General features: G+C 47.4%; 1 protein-coding gene across 1 annotated transcript in view; it reads left to right on the top strand.

Moving 5' to 3' along the window:
* Positions 1-14,547: 14,547 nt before the first annotated feature.
* IL11RA (interleukin 11 receptor subunit alpha) overlaps positions 14,548-16,167 on the top strand; it is a 213,091-nt gene continuing 211,471 nt past the window's right edge. The window contains exon 1 of the mRNA XM_068252951.1: positions 14,548-15,010. The gene's annotated coding sequence lies outside the window, so the exon portion shown is untranslated. The remainder of the gene's footprint in view (positions 15,011-16,167) is intronic.

Here is a 16,167-nt window from a genome sequence, read left to right as displayed (position 1 = left end):
GATCGCATCACTGTGTTTTACCCCGGTCAGCCCAGGACTTGCAACCGTTGTGGTAGGAGGGGCCATTTCGCCAGTAGCTGTCCTAACCCGAGGTGCAATCTGTGCCAGGAATTTGGACACTCAGCCAAAGAATGTAAGGCTATTAAATGTAATTTTTGTTTTGAGATGGGTCACCCCTATACAGAGTGTCCGAATTCCTGGTGGCAGATGCCCTCGGAGTTAAAAAAAAGCTGTGCTGGCCTCAATGGAAGAGGAAAGGTGTGAGTCTGCCCAAGCTATTCTTGATGTTTCTGTCCTGTCAACTTCCAATGTGTCCCCTCCCAAGTCAGTTTTACCTAGTTCTTCTGATTCTAATTCCTCTGATATTCAGGTCGGCACGGCCACAGCGAAGGCTGGGCCCGTGAAGGGATATCACGTCAGGGATGCAGCAGGAGGTGCCATGGACTCTTCTTCCACTGGGCAGCAGTCCAAATCTCAGAGAGGTTCAAGGGGCAGGGGCTGTAGGCAGCCTGTACCTTCTACCTCTTCTGGAGAAACCACAAATCTTACCCCATCCCGTCCTCACACCCGTTCCCATTCCCTTCCAAGATCCCTTTCCGCATCCCAACCTACCCCTCAACCTAAACCCCAATCTGGTTTCTCTTTTCGGCCATCGTCTGGGGTGTCTGGTGATTCTCGGGCAGAAGATCCTCGTGCCCGGGATGATCCGGACTATCCAGAGGACAGACTGAAAAAAGTTAATAAGAAAGGCAAAACAGTTGCCGAATTAAGAGATTTAGCAAGAGCCGAAGCTACTCGTAAAAGATCTGACATAAAGTTGTCAAATAGGTTTGAGACCTTACCTCTTAACCAGGGTGAAAACCTTTCTTCAGAGGAGGAGGCTATGGATGTGGGTGGGTCACCACCTGATCAAGGAGATACTGTCTGATGTGTGTATGTTCTTTGTTGTATAGATGTTGTGCTTTTATTTTTATTTTTTGTCTCTTGTCTAGGAAGCACAAAGGGAAACTTCAACTATCTTGATGGCTGCTCCCCCACCACTCATGTTGGCAACAATCAATGTTGCCAGCATTAAAAATCCCAGAGCTCGAAAATTGGCTTTTTCAATTCTGGTCAGCTTTGATGCTGATATTTTTTTCCTGCAGGAGACTAGACTCACCTCTACAGCTGACCTCTGGCTGGCTGAGAGGGACTGGAGGACTGGTCTGAGTTTCTGGTCTCTTGCGGGAGAGCCTGCCAGTGGTGTGGCAGTTCTTTTTAGAACTGATATGGTAACATGCCGGCGGTTAGTTGAAGTAGAATTGGGGAGGTGTTTGGTCTTAGACGTCTGTGTGAGGGGGCAGAATCTCAGGCTTATCAACATCTATGCCCACCCTCAATCCAGGGGGGAGAGAAAACGCCTTTTCACACAGATCAGGCCTTTCCTTTTTTGTGCCTACCCGGTTATCCTTGGTGGTGATTTTAACACCGTTACTAGGGCTAGGGACAGGTCAAGTACCAGGGACCGGGTGGACATTGATAGTAGGTATTTAGTTAGACTGGTTAGTGAGGCTGATCTGGTGGATGTACATATTCGACATTCACCAGATCTCACGGGTTTCACGTTTATTAGAGGTAGTCATAGGAGCAGATTAGATAGGTTTTTTTGTTTCTGAGGGTCTCACTACTTCAGCCCCAGGGCTGTTGGCGGTGGAATTCTCGGATCACCTTATTCTATCGGTGTGCTTGAATACTGCAGATGCTCCTCCCAGAGGTAGAGGTATTTGGAGGATGAATTCGTCCCTGCTGTTGGAAAGGAAAATAAGACAATCCTTTGAGGAATTTTTTCATGCACAGGTTTCCATCCTGGACTGTTTTAACAGTAGGTCTGAGTGGTGGGAACTGGTCAAAGGGCGTGTGATTAAATTTTTCAAGGGTCTAGCATTAAGCAGAAGTATTGATAAAAACACTGCTTACCAGCAACTAAGGAAGAGGTTGAACGTTCTCGTTTCTGAAGGCGGAGATCCGGGGGAGATCTCTGAGGTCAAACTTCGCCTCAAGCAGCAGCAATATGACCGGCTGACTTCTTTGATTCTGGAGAGGGATCATGGTAAATACCACTCGCCTGACCCTTACCAGAATTACAGAGTTCAGCACTTAAAACGGTCAACGGTCTCAGAGATGGATCGGGGTCTCTGGCAAAGTCCAGGCTGGGGATCTTATCCATCGCTAGAGAGTTTTACGCTGATCTGCTTGGAGAGAAGCCACTTGACGAAACGAGGATGGAAGATTTCTTGGCTTCCACACCGGGTGTGGGAAATGTGAATGTTTCTGCTACAAATTTGACAGGAGAAATTACTGTGGAGGAAGTCGCGAAGGCCATTGGAGGTCTCGCGCCGAAAAAGACCCCGGGTCCAGATCGGTTGACGGCTGAATTTTACAAGGCTTTCACACCCATCCTGGCTCCTCAATTGGCTGGCGTTTTTAACGACTGTCTTGCTGAGGGCCAGCTACCGCCCTCCATGAGACAATCTGCGGTTATTCTCTTGTCAAAAGGACGTGATCCTGAGATGATTGAGAATTGGCGTCCCATCAGCCTTCTCAACATCAACAGGAAGATACTGGCAAAAATTTTATTCTGGCATCTGTCCCAGGTAACGAATATGCTTTCCCGCCATCAGCACTGTTCTATTTCAGGTAGGAGCACACTCTCAGCATTATTAGCTGTCCGGGAAGTCCTGGAACGGTGCAGGGCTGAATCAGTCAAAGGATCAGTCCTTGGATCAGTCAAAGGCTTTTGATCGAGTCAATCATAAGTATCTGTGGCGTCTGCTTTGCGTTTACGGTTTGCCGGGTAGGTTTGTTAACTGGCTACAGACACTATACAAAGGGGCTGAAAGTTTCATGCTCATCAATGGATGGGTCAGCCAGCCTTTTGAGGTGAGTTCTGGGGTCCGCCAGGGTTGCCCTCTAAGTTCTCTACTATATGTGTTTGCCATTGACCCTTTCGTAAGGAGGCTAGATGGCGGCACGCTTGGTGGAGTTCCGGTGGGTGTCCCTGGTGTCTTACCTCTGAAGGTGTTGGCGTATGCTGACGATGTTACTGTAGTGATCTCGGGGGCAGAGGAGGCGTTGGTGGTTGCCGAAGAGATCGCTCGGTACTCGTTAGCATCAGGTTCAAAGATCAATCCAGATAAAAGTGAAACTTTCTGGATGGGAAAGGATGGAGAATCCTTTGAACTTCCTGGTTCCTTCCCTGTGCCACAACCAGAAATAAAAATCCTTGGCATCAGATTCGGCCCAGGCGATTATGGCCTGCGAAATTGGGAAAGCAAACTGGAGGATGTCAGCGCAAAAGTAGTACGTTGGAAGAGTTGGAGTTTAACTCTTAGAGAAAGGGTTGACTTGATCAAAACCTATCTGGTTCCAATCATGTTATACGTCAGCTAAGTTGCAATTTTTCCAGCATCCCTGTATACCAGGATCAATGGCTTGTTCTTCCAGATGCTCTGGGGGAACAAGCTGAACCATGTACGCAGGAACATTACTTTCAAAAGTAGGCGGGAGGGTGGCCTAGGGATGGTCAACCCGATTGTTTTTTTCTCTCTGATATTCATTAAGTACAATGTTGGTAATATGCTTGCAGAGAGTCCGCCTTGTTGGGTTAGTATTTTTCAGACCTGGTGTGAGCCTTTCCTTACAAGTTGGAAGAGCGGAGGCCTAGTGAAAAATTTGAGAGCACGCCATGGCTACCTTCCAGCCTACGTTATGCCTTGTATGAAGAAATTATTGCAGTGGGGATTGATGGTGGAAGATATCAGATCGGCCGAGAGGAAAGCCCTCTTAGTCCGGGTGATGGATTCTTACTATCATGACACACTGGCCTTGAGAGATTGCCCAGGCACAATCTTAGAGGAGGGATTACGAGTGCTTAACTCGTCGCGAATTCCGAATAAATTGTGGGACATTGCCTGTCTTACTTTCCAAGGCAAGCTTTATGTTTGGGGGAACATGAGGTGCAGGAGTGTGGTGGAACGTGTTTGCCCTCGACAAGGGTGCAGTGTTGAGGAGAGCAGAGGCGGGACAAGGTCCTCCAGCACCCAAGGCTGAGACACCAAAATGCGCCCCTCCATCCCTGCCACCCAGCCGTCACACACTGATTGCTATTAGACTAAGAGGCGCCACAGGGCCCACAACCTCCCCAACACCTTAATATCTAGTTATCTGGCTTGCAGTCACTGCCATGTATCCCCTTTTCTTATTTCTTTCTGCTTCAAACACAATTAGGAATGACAGCTGAATGAATTGTGCGCCCCCTCCTACACTGCGCCCTGAGGCTGGAGCCTCTCCAGCCTATGCCTCGGCCCGGCCCTGGAGGAGAGCATGGACCATTTCCTGTTGTCGTGTCCTTTCAATATAGAGGTGTATAAACAAGTGGGTGGGGCCCTCAATATCCCATTTCTGGAGCATCTTAGTTATGCTGAGTGGGCATATGGAGCTTTTAACCAACGCCACGGTTATGATTTGTGCACTTTATATATAGTCAGTTTAGTGGTTAGGCGATGCACTTGGTTAGCACGGTGTGATTTAGCTATTAGACAAAAAATCTTGCCTGTCCAGGTGGTGGTGAGCAACATACTCGGTGAGGTTGGGCAAATTCGGTACTTGGAGAGGCGTAAGCTGGGAAGAGGGGCTTGGATTCTGGCATGGCAGAATATCAGGCCTCCTTAAAGAGACTCCGTAACAAAAATTGCATCCTGTTTTTTATCATCCTACAAGTTCCAAAAGCTATTCTAATGTGTTCTGGCTTACTGCAGCACGTTCTACTATCACAGTCTCTGTAATAAATCAACTTATCTCTCTCTTGTCAGACTTGTCAGGCCTGTGTCTGGAAGGCTGCCAAGTTCTTCAGTGTTGTGGTTCTGCTATGAACTCCCCCTTCCAGGCCCCTCTATGCACACTGCCTGTGTATTATTTAGGATTAGAGCAGCTTCTCTCTTCTCTCTTATCTTTTACAAGCTGGATAAATCGTTCTCTGAGCTGGCTGGGCTTTCACATACTGAAGAATTATAAACAGGCAGAGCTGTCTGCACTCTGCAGGAAGAAACAGCCTGACACTTCAGTGGAAGATAGCTGCAGGGGGAAAGAAACACACAAATGATCTCTTGAGATTCAAAAGGAAGGGTGTATACAGCCTGCTTGTGTATGGATGTATTTTCTATGTGTGGACATACTGTACATCAACCTACTTCCTGTTTTGGTGGCCATTTTGTTTGTTTATAAACAAACTTTTAAAAACTTTTTTTAACCACTTTTAATGCGGCGGGGAGCGGCGAAATTGTGACAGAGGGTAATAGGAGATGTCCCCTAACGCACTGGTATGTTTACTTTTGTGTGATTTTAACAATACAGATTCTCTTTAACCTGGTGGAGTATCTCTTGGTGATGGGTCTTTTCTGTTCCTTACTCTTCCACTGTAGTTTTTGACTTTGTTTTGGTTAGTTTTTTGAAGATAGGCCGCAAACACAGAGGAGTTATCCCTTTGTGTTTCCTCGTGTATGTATTTGGTTGAGGTTTTATTATTTTTCATTTTATTTGGTTTTCTTGCACTGTCATGTGATTCTTTTTTCTTGATTTGGTCTTGTTTCCGTGTTTGTCTTTAGTCCTCTGCATTCTAATTTATGGACGTAAAAGTTCCGTAGTTGACTGTATGGGCAGTGTGTGTAACTCTATGTTGGTGCTGTTATTTGAGCGTGACTGTTGTAATGTAGGCGCTGTGTTGTTTTTTTTGGTTTTTTTTCTGTTGTGGTGGGTTAGGTCCTGTGTAGTATGATCGAGTATGTATGGGTATCTCCTTGGCGGTTTTTCTATGGGCCAAATATAATTTTGATGTGATTGGTATTTCTAAGGAAAATATCCTTATGTAATATTTCTTTTTGTGCATACTTTTATTATTATTTATGTGTATGGTAATGCATTCTTCTTTGATTATTTTCAAATAAAATATCACAATCTAATCCCTACCATAGTCATAGTCTAATGTACTACCATATTATTGCATAGCCGGCCTTTGACCTGTGCGACCAGAGCGGTTGGTCAGGGCGCCGGCTTCCAAGGGGGCGCCTATAGCTGGCTACCTTTACTGAGGCCACCAACACATGGTTACCTATACTGGAGGCACCAATACCTGGCTACCTATGGGGGCGATGGAGACCTTCAACTGACTTCCGATACTGGGGGCACCTATGCTTGGCAACCTATATTGAGGGCACCTACACATGAGATCCTATACTGGGGGCACCTATACTGAGGGCATTTTTTTTTGGGGGGGGGGCCCACTGCGGCTATAACGTGTGGTGCAAATTGTTGTTGCTGTGCTATCATTCAAAATGGGGGGGGGGGGGACTGTCTCACTGATTGTTTTTATTAATATTTCTGCAAGGTCCTAGCCTTCATTTTTAAGTATATTCAGGATAATGCACTCTTTTCATCCATTTGTGGCTATTAATAGTATTTTTTCTATTATACATATGTGGCATGTCATGGATATCTGAGCATTTGCGTGATGTGTCACAACGTCAAAAAGGTTGGGAACCGCTGTCCTAGGAGATATCTCAGGAGGAAAGGTGAATTGCATATGGGCCTGTGTGTGTGTATACATGCGTGCGTGTGTGTATATGCACGTGGGAAGAGGATGAAGGGGGGGCACAAAAATCAGGTTTCGCTCAGGGCGCTGTGCAACCTAAGGCCGGCCCTGTTATTATGTACTAGCTGATGACCCGGCGTTGCCCGGGTATGTATTTGGCTGGTGTTGGCTCCATCCACTTTTCCTAACCCTAACACACAAACACTTAAATAACCAAGTTTGTAAGCTTTGGGGTCTTTGGCATCAATAATTTGTATATTCCCATAGAAATCAAACAAATCAGATAGGCTATTTGTGCCTCCGCCCCTCTCCAGCATTTGAAACCCAGTCACCCAATGACCAACTGTAGCAGGTTTGAGACATCTGCTATTAACAGTATAAAAATGGCAGCTATTCAGATATTCCCCTTGAAAATCAACAAATGCATTTTGATTGGCTATTATAGGCGCCACCCACTTCCCTGAATATTAATCAGTCACCCAGTGATCATCTGGGCAAAGTTTGAGAACCCTGCCATTCACAGTGTAAAAATGGCTGCAGTTTATATTTTCCCAGTAAAATTTGGTTTTGGCTCCGCCCATTTTTTTGCAACCTGGACACACAGTCACTCAATGACCAATTTTGTGAGCTTTGGGATCCTTGAAATCAATAATTTCCCAGTGAAATGAAACAAATCTGATTGGCTGTGGCTCCGCCCCTTTTCTGAATTTGAACCCCAGTGACCCAATGACCAACGGTACCAGGTTTGAGGCTTGTGCCATTAACAGGGCAAGAATGGCAGCAATTTCAATATTCCCCTTAAAAAAACAACAGGTGAATTTGGATTAGCTTTTTTAGGCTCAACCCACTTTTCTGAATATTAATCCCAGCCACCCAGTAACCAACTGTGCAAAGTTTAAGATCCCTGCCATTAACAGTAAAGAAGGGCTGCAGTTTACATTTTCCCAGAAAAATCTGTTTTTGACTCCACCCACTTTTTGTAACCTTGACACACAGTCACTCAATGACCAAGTTTTGAGCTTTCGGGTTCCTGGCATCAAAATGGTGTGTATGGAAGCATTTTATCCAGCAAAGAAATCTGATTGGCTGTTTGTGTCCCCGCCCCTTTAGTGAATTTGAACTCCGGTCACTTAATGACCGACTGTAGCAGGTTTGAAGCCTCTGCCATAAACAGTGTAAGAATGGCAGCAGTTTCAATATTCCCCTTGAAAATCAATAGATGAATTTTGATTGGCTGTTGTAGGCTCCACCCACATTTCTGAATATCAATCCCAGTCACCCAGTGACCGACTGTGCAAAATGTGAGAACCCTGCCATTGTAAGAATGATTGCAGTTTATAATGTCCCATGTAAAAAATGTAGTTGTTGGCACCGCCCACCTTTTCTAACCTTGACATACAATCAGTCAGGGCCACCATCAGAAATTTTGGGGCCCCTCGCACATCATCAGGCCTGGCTCCCCTCCCCCCCCTGGGCCCACCCACTAGTTGCTGTGCTCGCCCACTAGCCACCCTACGCCCCGTGTCTGTGCGTGAAGTGCGCTGCGGTGAAAATGTGCATGGCTCCGACACTGAAGAAAGCGGCATGCTCAGCGTGGTGCGGCAAAAAGTGGGCGTGACCATGGCATGTTGTGGGTGGAGCCAAATACTAGCAAAATACAGGTAGTCCCCGGTTAACAATTGAGATTGTTGTAGGTCTTGTAGGTCTGTTCTTATCCTTTATTCGTTCTTTTTTGTCCCCCTCTTTTCTTCCTGTGCCTCTTTTGTACCCCTCTGTCTCACCTCAGTTTGTGCCTCTTTTGTGTCCCTTTGTGTGACCTCATGTTCCCCTCTCATCTCTATTCTCCCTGTGCCTCTTTTGTGTCCCTCTGTGTGACCTCATGTTCCCGTCTCTTTTCTCCCTGTGCCTCTTCTGTCCGCCTCTGTTCCCCCTCTGCCTCTTTTATCCCCCTGTGTTATCTCTTGTCCCATTCTGTCTCAGCTCGTCCCCCTGCCCTAGCCAGGTATAGGTGCCCCCAGTATAGGTAGCCAGGTATAGGTTCCCCCATTATAGGTAGCTAGGTATAGGTGGTTCCAGTCCCAGTATAGGTAGCCAGGTATAGGTGGGGGCCCAGTATAGGCAGCTTGTAGCCAGATATAGGCCCAGTATAGAAAGTCTTCTGTATAGTGTAATGGTTAAGGGCTTAGCCTCTGACACAGGAGACCTTGGTTCGCATCTCCGCTCTGCCTGTTCAGTAAGCCAGCACCTATTCGGTAGGAGACCTTGGGCAAGTCTCCCTAACACTGCTACTGCCTATAGAGCGTGCCCTAGTGGCTGCAGCTCTGGTGCTTTGAGTCCGCCAGGAGAAAAGCGTGATATAAATGTTCTGTGTTTGTTTGCTTGTTGCTGTAGCGGGCTCACTCACCTGCTCCTTGCGTTCAGCGCTGATGTCACTCTTCTCTCAGTGCTGGAACGTGGTGTGCTAGTTGGTGAGCCACAGGCCCGCAGCCAGCACATGGGGCCCTTCCAGTGCTTTGCGGGGCCCAGGGCCCTCAGAAGCCCTGGGCCCCTCACTGCAGTGTCATTTCTCCCCCCCTGATGGCTGCCCTGCAATCAGTCAATTACCAAGTTTATGAGCTTTGGGGTCCTTGGTATCAATTTGTATATTCCCATTGAAATTAAACAAATCTGATTGGCTGTTTGTGGTTCCGCCCCCTTTCTGAATTTGAACCCCCAGTTACCCAGTGACCAACTGTACCAGGTTTGAGGCATCTGCTATATACAGTGTAAGGTCCCGTTCACACTGCACGCGTTTCGGGAACGCATGCAGGAGGCCGACACACACGACATCAGACAGTGCATAGACTGCACTGTCTGATGTTCACACTGCATGTGTTCAGTGAATGGGATCAGCCACACAACACATACAAACGCGGATGGCGTGCGTTCATACGCGTTGCGTTCCGAACGCACGGCCGTCCGCATTTGTAATGTGTACGGGGCCAAAGAATGGCAGAAATGTAAATATTCCACTTGAAAATCAACAGGTGAATTTTGATTGGCTGTTGTAGGCTCCACCCATTTTTCTGAATATTAATCCCAGTCACCCAGTGACTAACTGTGCAAAGTTTGACAACCCTGCCATTAACAGTGTAAGAATGGCTGCAGTTTATATTTTCCTATTGAAATTTGTTTTTGGCTCCACCCACTTTTTGTAACCTTGACACACAGTCACTCAAAGACCAAAATTGTGAGCTTTCAGGTTCCTGACATCAAGAATGTGTGAATGGAAGCAGTTTATCCAGCAAGGAAATCTGATTGGCTGTTTGTGGCCCCTGCCCTTTAGTGAATTTGGACCCCAGTCACCCAATGACCGACTGTAGCAAGTTTGAAGCCTCTGCCATTAACAGTGTAAGAATAGCCAGGGCCGGTTTAAGCAACAATGGGGCCCCAGGACAAAATAAACCTGCCCCCCCCAACAGATACCCCGGAGCAAAAATTGGCATTAAGGGACCTTTTTTGCAGCTGGTATAGTCAGGGTTTGAAGCCCCAATCGGTCGGAGCTCCACATTCTGGCTACCCCAGCCTGCATCAGGGACAAGGGGTTAAAAAGTTTCAGGAGGGGGGCCCCACATAAGTAAAAAAAAAAAATTCCCACACTATAAACATAAAAAAAAGTTGGGTAAATAGGAAAAAAATGCCAGGGATCTTCATGCAGCCATATTGGGGCTGTATAGCGATCCCTGGCCAAAGCGCTGCGGCTGCGTATGGACCCCCTGGAAACCCCGTCAGGAAATGTATTGCTCTTTCTTTTGATGCCTGCAAAATTGCACTACCGTTAGGTACTAAAAGTGACATTTACCGCATTTAAAAGTATACTTTTTTCCTTCGAAACTTTAAAATCGATTTTCTCAAAAACTATAAGGTCTTTTTGAAAAATTGTTTTTTCTTCTTATTCTCAATGATCTCCTTAACATATCCTGCAAATTTAGGGTATCTAGAATTTAAGGTGGATTTGCAATTAACCATTAAAGTCGGCTGGTTTTTAAATGTGTATTTTTTTTCCTTTGAAACTTTAAAATCGATTTTCTCAAAAACTATAAGGTCGATTTGAAAATGTTTTTTTCCTCTTGTAGCCACTGGGGGCCCCTACAAGCTCTGGGGCCCTGGGGCAGCTGCCTCCCTTGCCTCTATGGTAGCGCCAGCCCTGAGAATAGCAGCAGTTTAAATATTCCCCTTAAAAAAACAATAGGTGCATTTTAATTGGCTATTGTAGGCTCCACCCACTTTCCTGAATCTTAATCTCATTCACCCAGTGACCAAGTGTGCCAAGCTTGAGAACCCTGCGATTAACAGTCTTAGAATGGCTGCAGTTTACATTTTCCCATTAAAAATGAATGATTGAAATGTGATTGGCTGTTTTATGCTCCGCCCACTTTTCCTGTAACTTCAGTCACCAAGTGACCAACTGCCAAGTGTGGGGACTCTGGCTAGATTACTGTGAGAATGGCAGCCTTTTACATTTTTTCCATTGACATGAATGGGTGAAATCTGATTGGGTGTTTGTAGCGCCGCCCACGTGTGCAGGGGGGCCGCGAGACCCCCAGAACATATCATCCCAGGTAGTAAGGGATCTGTGTACCAAGTTTCGTTCAAATCGGTCAAGCCGTTATACATACATACATACATACATACATACATACATACATACATACATACATACATACATACATACATACATACATACATACATACATACGGCAGCATGGTGGCGTAGTGGTTAGCTCTCTCGCCTTGCAGCGCTGGGTCCCTGGTTCAAATCCCAGCCAGGGCACTATCTGCAAAGAGTCTGTATGTTCTCTCCGTGTCTGTGTGGGTTTCCTCCGGGCACTCCGGTTTCCTCCCACATTCCAAAAACATACGGATAAGTTAATTGGCTCCCCCCTAAAAAATTGGCCCTAGACTACAGTACTTACACTACATAATATAGACATATGGCAATGGTAGGGATTAGATTGTGAGCTCCTTTGAGGGACAGTTAACGACAAGACAATATATATATATATATATGTATATATATATATATATATACACTGTACAGCGCTGCGTAATATGTCGGTGCTATATAAATACTAAATAATAATAATAATAAAAATACATACATACATACATACATACATACATCTGATTTTATATATATAGATTACATTTATATACATTAGTATGGAGACACAGCAGGCTGGGCTGGCTGAGGTGTGTATGAGAAGTTACAATGTATGGAGACACAGCAGGCTGGGCTGGCTGAGGCTCTGGAAGTGGCAGTTGGGCACAGGAATACTTTGTATGAGAAGATACAATGTATGGAGACACAGCAGGCTGGGCTGGCTGAGGTATGTATGAGAAGTTACAATGTATGGAGACACAGCAGGCTGGGCTGGCTGAGGTGTGTATGAGAAGTTACAATGTATGGAGATTGGAGACACAGCAGGATGGGCTGGCTGAGGCGTGTATGAGAAGTTACAATGTATGGAGACACAGCAGGCTGGGCTGGCTGAGGTATGTATGAGAAGTTACAATGTATGGAGGCAGGAGGCTGGGCTGACTGAGGCTCTGGAAGTGGCAGTTGGGCACAGTAGTGATGGGAATTCCGGCTCTTCTCGGAGAATCGGCTCTTCTGAATCGGCTCCCATTAAAGAGCCGGCTCTTACGGCTCTCAATCGGCTCCCTATTAAATATCAATAGACACCGCTCAGAATCGGAGTAAAAGCCCCGCCCCCTTCTCCATGACAACTTCAGACTGCTTCTCTGACTTGGGCAATCTCTCTTGCTACTGCTCTGCTCCCCCCCATACACTCGTACAAGCTGCAACTACAGGACTACATCTCCCAGCATGCCTCAGCGCCCTTTATTGCAGAGCTGTATGGGGCGTCTGAGGCATCGGCTCTTTCAAAACTGAGAACCGGCTCTTGTCGTTCACAGCAAAGAGCCGGCTCTTAGAGCCGGCTCGTTCGCGAACGACCCATCACTAGGGCACAGGGATACTTTGTATGAGAAGATACAATGTATGGAGACACAGCAGGCTGGGCTGGCTGAGGTGTGTATGAGGAGTTACAATGTATGGAGATTGGAGACACAGCAGGATGGGCTGGCTGAGGTGTGTATGAGAAGTTACAATGTATGGAGACACAGCAGGCTGGGCTGGCTGAGGCTCTGGAAGTGGCAGTTGGGCACAGGGATACTTTGTATAAGAAGTTACAGTGTATGGGGTTGGCATGCAGTGAATGAGTGCCCAGCAGTGGGCAGGGTGACACTGTGTACAGCATGAGGAGGGGGAGGAGAGGAATGTGAAGTGATGACTCACTGGCAGTATACAGGGAAGGGTCAGCAGCCCCCTACAGGAAGACCCCCCTCCCGTCCTAACACTACTCCGCCTGTCCCAGCACAGGAGCCCGGCCTGGCAGCACGCAAGGGGACACACATGGGGCCGCATGGACCGGTGACTCCGTGACACAAGCTGGAGAGTCACACAGACACATTCCTCAACACTGCCGGGAGACCCCCTGAGGGCACCATGGACCCCTGAGCCAGAAAACTCCACAGAGACGTCACACAGGAGACCCGGCTGGCTGAGAGCCTTACAGGCAGCCTGTCCAGGATCAAAACAAGACTCCCGAGGGGAGGGGAGACCCCCACCTCTATACACTGACCTCAGGAGAAGCGAAACCCCTGCAGGAAGAAGACAGACCCCAATACACAGACCTGCAGGAAGGAGAGAGACCCCAATACACAGACCTGCAGGAAGGAGAGACCCCAATACACAGACCTGCAGGAAGGAGAGAGACCCCAACACACAGACCTGCAGGAAGGGGAGATACCCCAATACACAGACCTGCAGGAAGGAGAGAGACCCCAACACACAGACCTGCAGGAAGGAGAGACCCCAACACACAGACCTGCAGGAAGGAGAGAGACCCCAATACACAGACCTGCAGGAAGGAGAGACCCCAATACACAGACCTGCAGGAAGGAGAGACCCCAATACACAGACCTGCAGGAAGGAGAGAGACCCCAATACACAGACCTGCAGGAAGGAGAGAGACCCCAATATACAGACCTGCAGGAAGGAGAGACCCCAATACACAGACCTGCAGGAAGGAGAGATACCCCAATACACAGACCTGCAGGAAGGAGAGACCCCAATACACAGACCCGCAGGAAGGAGAGACCCCAATACACAGACCTGCAGGAAGGAGAGACCCCAATACACAGACCTGCAGGAAGGAGAGAGACCCCAATACACAGACCTGCAGGAAGGAGAGACCCCAATACACAGACCCGCAGGAAGGAGAGACCCCAATACACAGACCCGCAGGAAGGAGAGACCCCAATACACAGACCTGCAGGAAGGAGAGACCCCAATACACAGACCTGCAGGAAGGAGAGACCCCAATACATAGACCTGCAGGAAGGAGAGACCCCAATACATAGACCTGCAGGAAGGAGAGACCCCAATACATAGACCTGCAGGAAGGAGAGAGACCCCAATACACAGATCTGCAGGAAGGAGAGAGACCCCAATACACAGACCCGCAGGAAGGAGAGACCCCAATACACAGATCTGCAGGAAGGAGAGAGACCCCAATACACAGACCTGCAGGAAGGAGAGACCCCAATACATAGACCTGCAGGAAGGAGAGACCCCAATACATAGACCTGCAGGAAGGAGAGACCCCAATACATAGACCTGCAGGAAGGAGAGAGTCCCCAATACACAGACCTGCAGGAAGGAGAGACCCCAATACACAGATCTGCAGGAAGGAGAGAGACCCCAATACACAGACCTGCAGGAAGGAGAGACCCCAATACACAGACCTGCAGGAAGGAGAGACCCCAATACACAGACCCGCAGGAAGGAGAGACCCCAATACACAGATCTGCAGGAAGGAGAGAGACCCCAATATACAGACCTGCAGGAAGGAGAGACCCCAATATACAGACCTGCAGGAAGGAGAGACCCCAATACACAGACCTGCAGGAAGAAGAGACCCCAATACACAGATCTGCAGGAAGGAGAGATACCCCAATATACAGACCTGCAGGAAGGAGAGACCCTGCTAGAGAGAAGAGTGACCCCCATATACTGACTTCTGGAGAGGAGAGACCCCTATGAACAGGAGGGGGACCCCCACACACAGGATACAGAGAGGACCAAGACAGCCATAAACTGATCTTTGGGGAGGAAAGATCTGTTTAGAGGGGAGGGGGGACCCTATGTGCAAACCCTTGGGAAGCCCCATACATAAATATACACCTCTGGAAAGGGAAGGAGAGACCCCCAGAGACGAGTCTGCATGCGGGACCCCACCATGGAAATTATAGCTGGGTGACCCCTGGGAAGAGAATAAGGTAACACATTATTATTTACCTATCTGTGCGCCCCTGACCCTGCATAACCCTAACACTACAGGTAGCTGCGGATCCCTGTACATACCTGCATATACGATATATATATGTATACTAGTGATGAGTGAGAATGCTTACATTCTTTCCACACTAATTTCCGCAACAATAATAAAAGATTCGACTTTCAAGAGAAAATACCTGTGGAAATGATTTAGGAATACATGCTTGTGTTTTTCCCCCATTTTTTTATTTGAAAAAGTGTAATTTTCTATTGACTCAAATGGCACGGCCGAACAGATTGCGGTCTTGTATCACGCACGTCACCGCGAATGACGTGCGTCTGTGAGACAAGGGGACGATCTGCACTGCCGTGCCATTTGAGTTATCAACCAATCACATTTCTTAAAGTGTACCTGAGACGAAAACCATCTAAGGTACCATACTTACCTGGGGCTTCCCTAAGCCCACTTGAGGTTGCTTGCTCTCTCGCTGTCTCCCCAGGTGGCTCCTGTCCCCCGCTGGACGGCCCACTAGCCTGGCTGAGTCACGCTTCATTATGCATGTGCAGCCCGGCCACACGTGCGTCCAATGTTACTGCACAGGTGCATACGAGACAAAGTGCAACTCGGGCAAGCTATCGCGCCGCTCAGTGGGGCACAGGAGCCACCTGGGGAGAAGCCAAGAGACCAAACAGCCCCAGGTAAGTATGGAACCTGAAACTTCTTTTGTCTCAGGTTCCCTTTAAAGGGCAACTGAAGTGAGAGAGATGTGGAGGCTGCCATATTTATTTACTTTTAAGCAATAGCAGTTGCTTGGCTATCCTGCTGATCCTCTGCCTCTAATACATTTAGCCATAGCCCCTGAACAAGCATGCAGCAGATCAGCTGTTTCTGACATTATTGTCAGATCTGACAAGATTAGCCGCATGCTTGTTTCTGGTGTGATTTAGACACCATTGTAGCCAAATAGATCATCAGGGCTGCCGGGCAACTGGTATTGTTTAAAAGGAGATAAATATGGCCTCCATAATCACTCTCACTTCTTTTCCCCTTTAAGTGGAAAAATGCAAAAACATTACACAAGGGGCTACTTTTTTATATGTTGTGTTCTTTGACATGTTTCCTTACATACAGGGTTTTCACAAATATATTTTTGAAATC

The sequence above is a fragment of the Hyperolius riggenbachi genome, chromosome 1 (assembly GCF_040937935.1).
Source record: "Hyperolius riggenbachi isolate aHypRig1 chromosome 1, aHypRig1.pri, whole genome shotgun sequence".
NCBI lineage: Eukaryota > Metazoa > Chordata > Amphibia > Anura > Hyperoliidae > Hyperolius > Hyperolius riggenbachi.
This window is presented reverse-complemented; position numbering and strand designations above follow the sequence as displayed.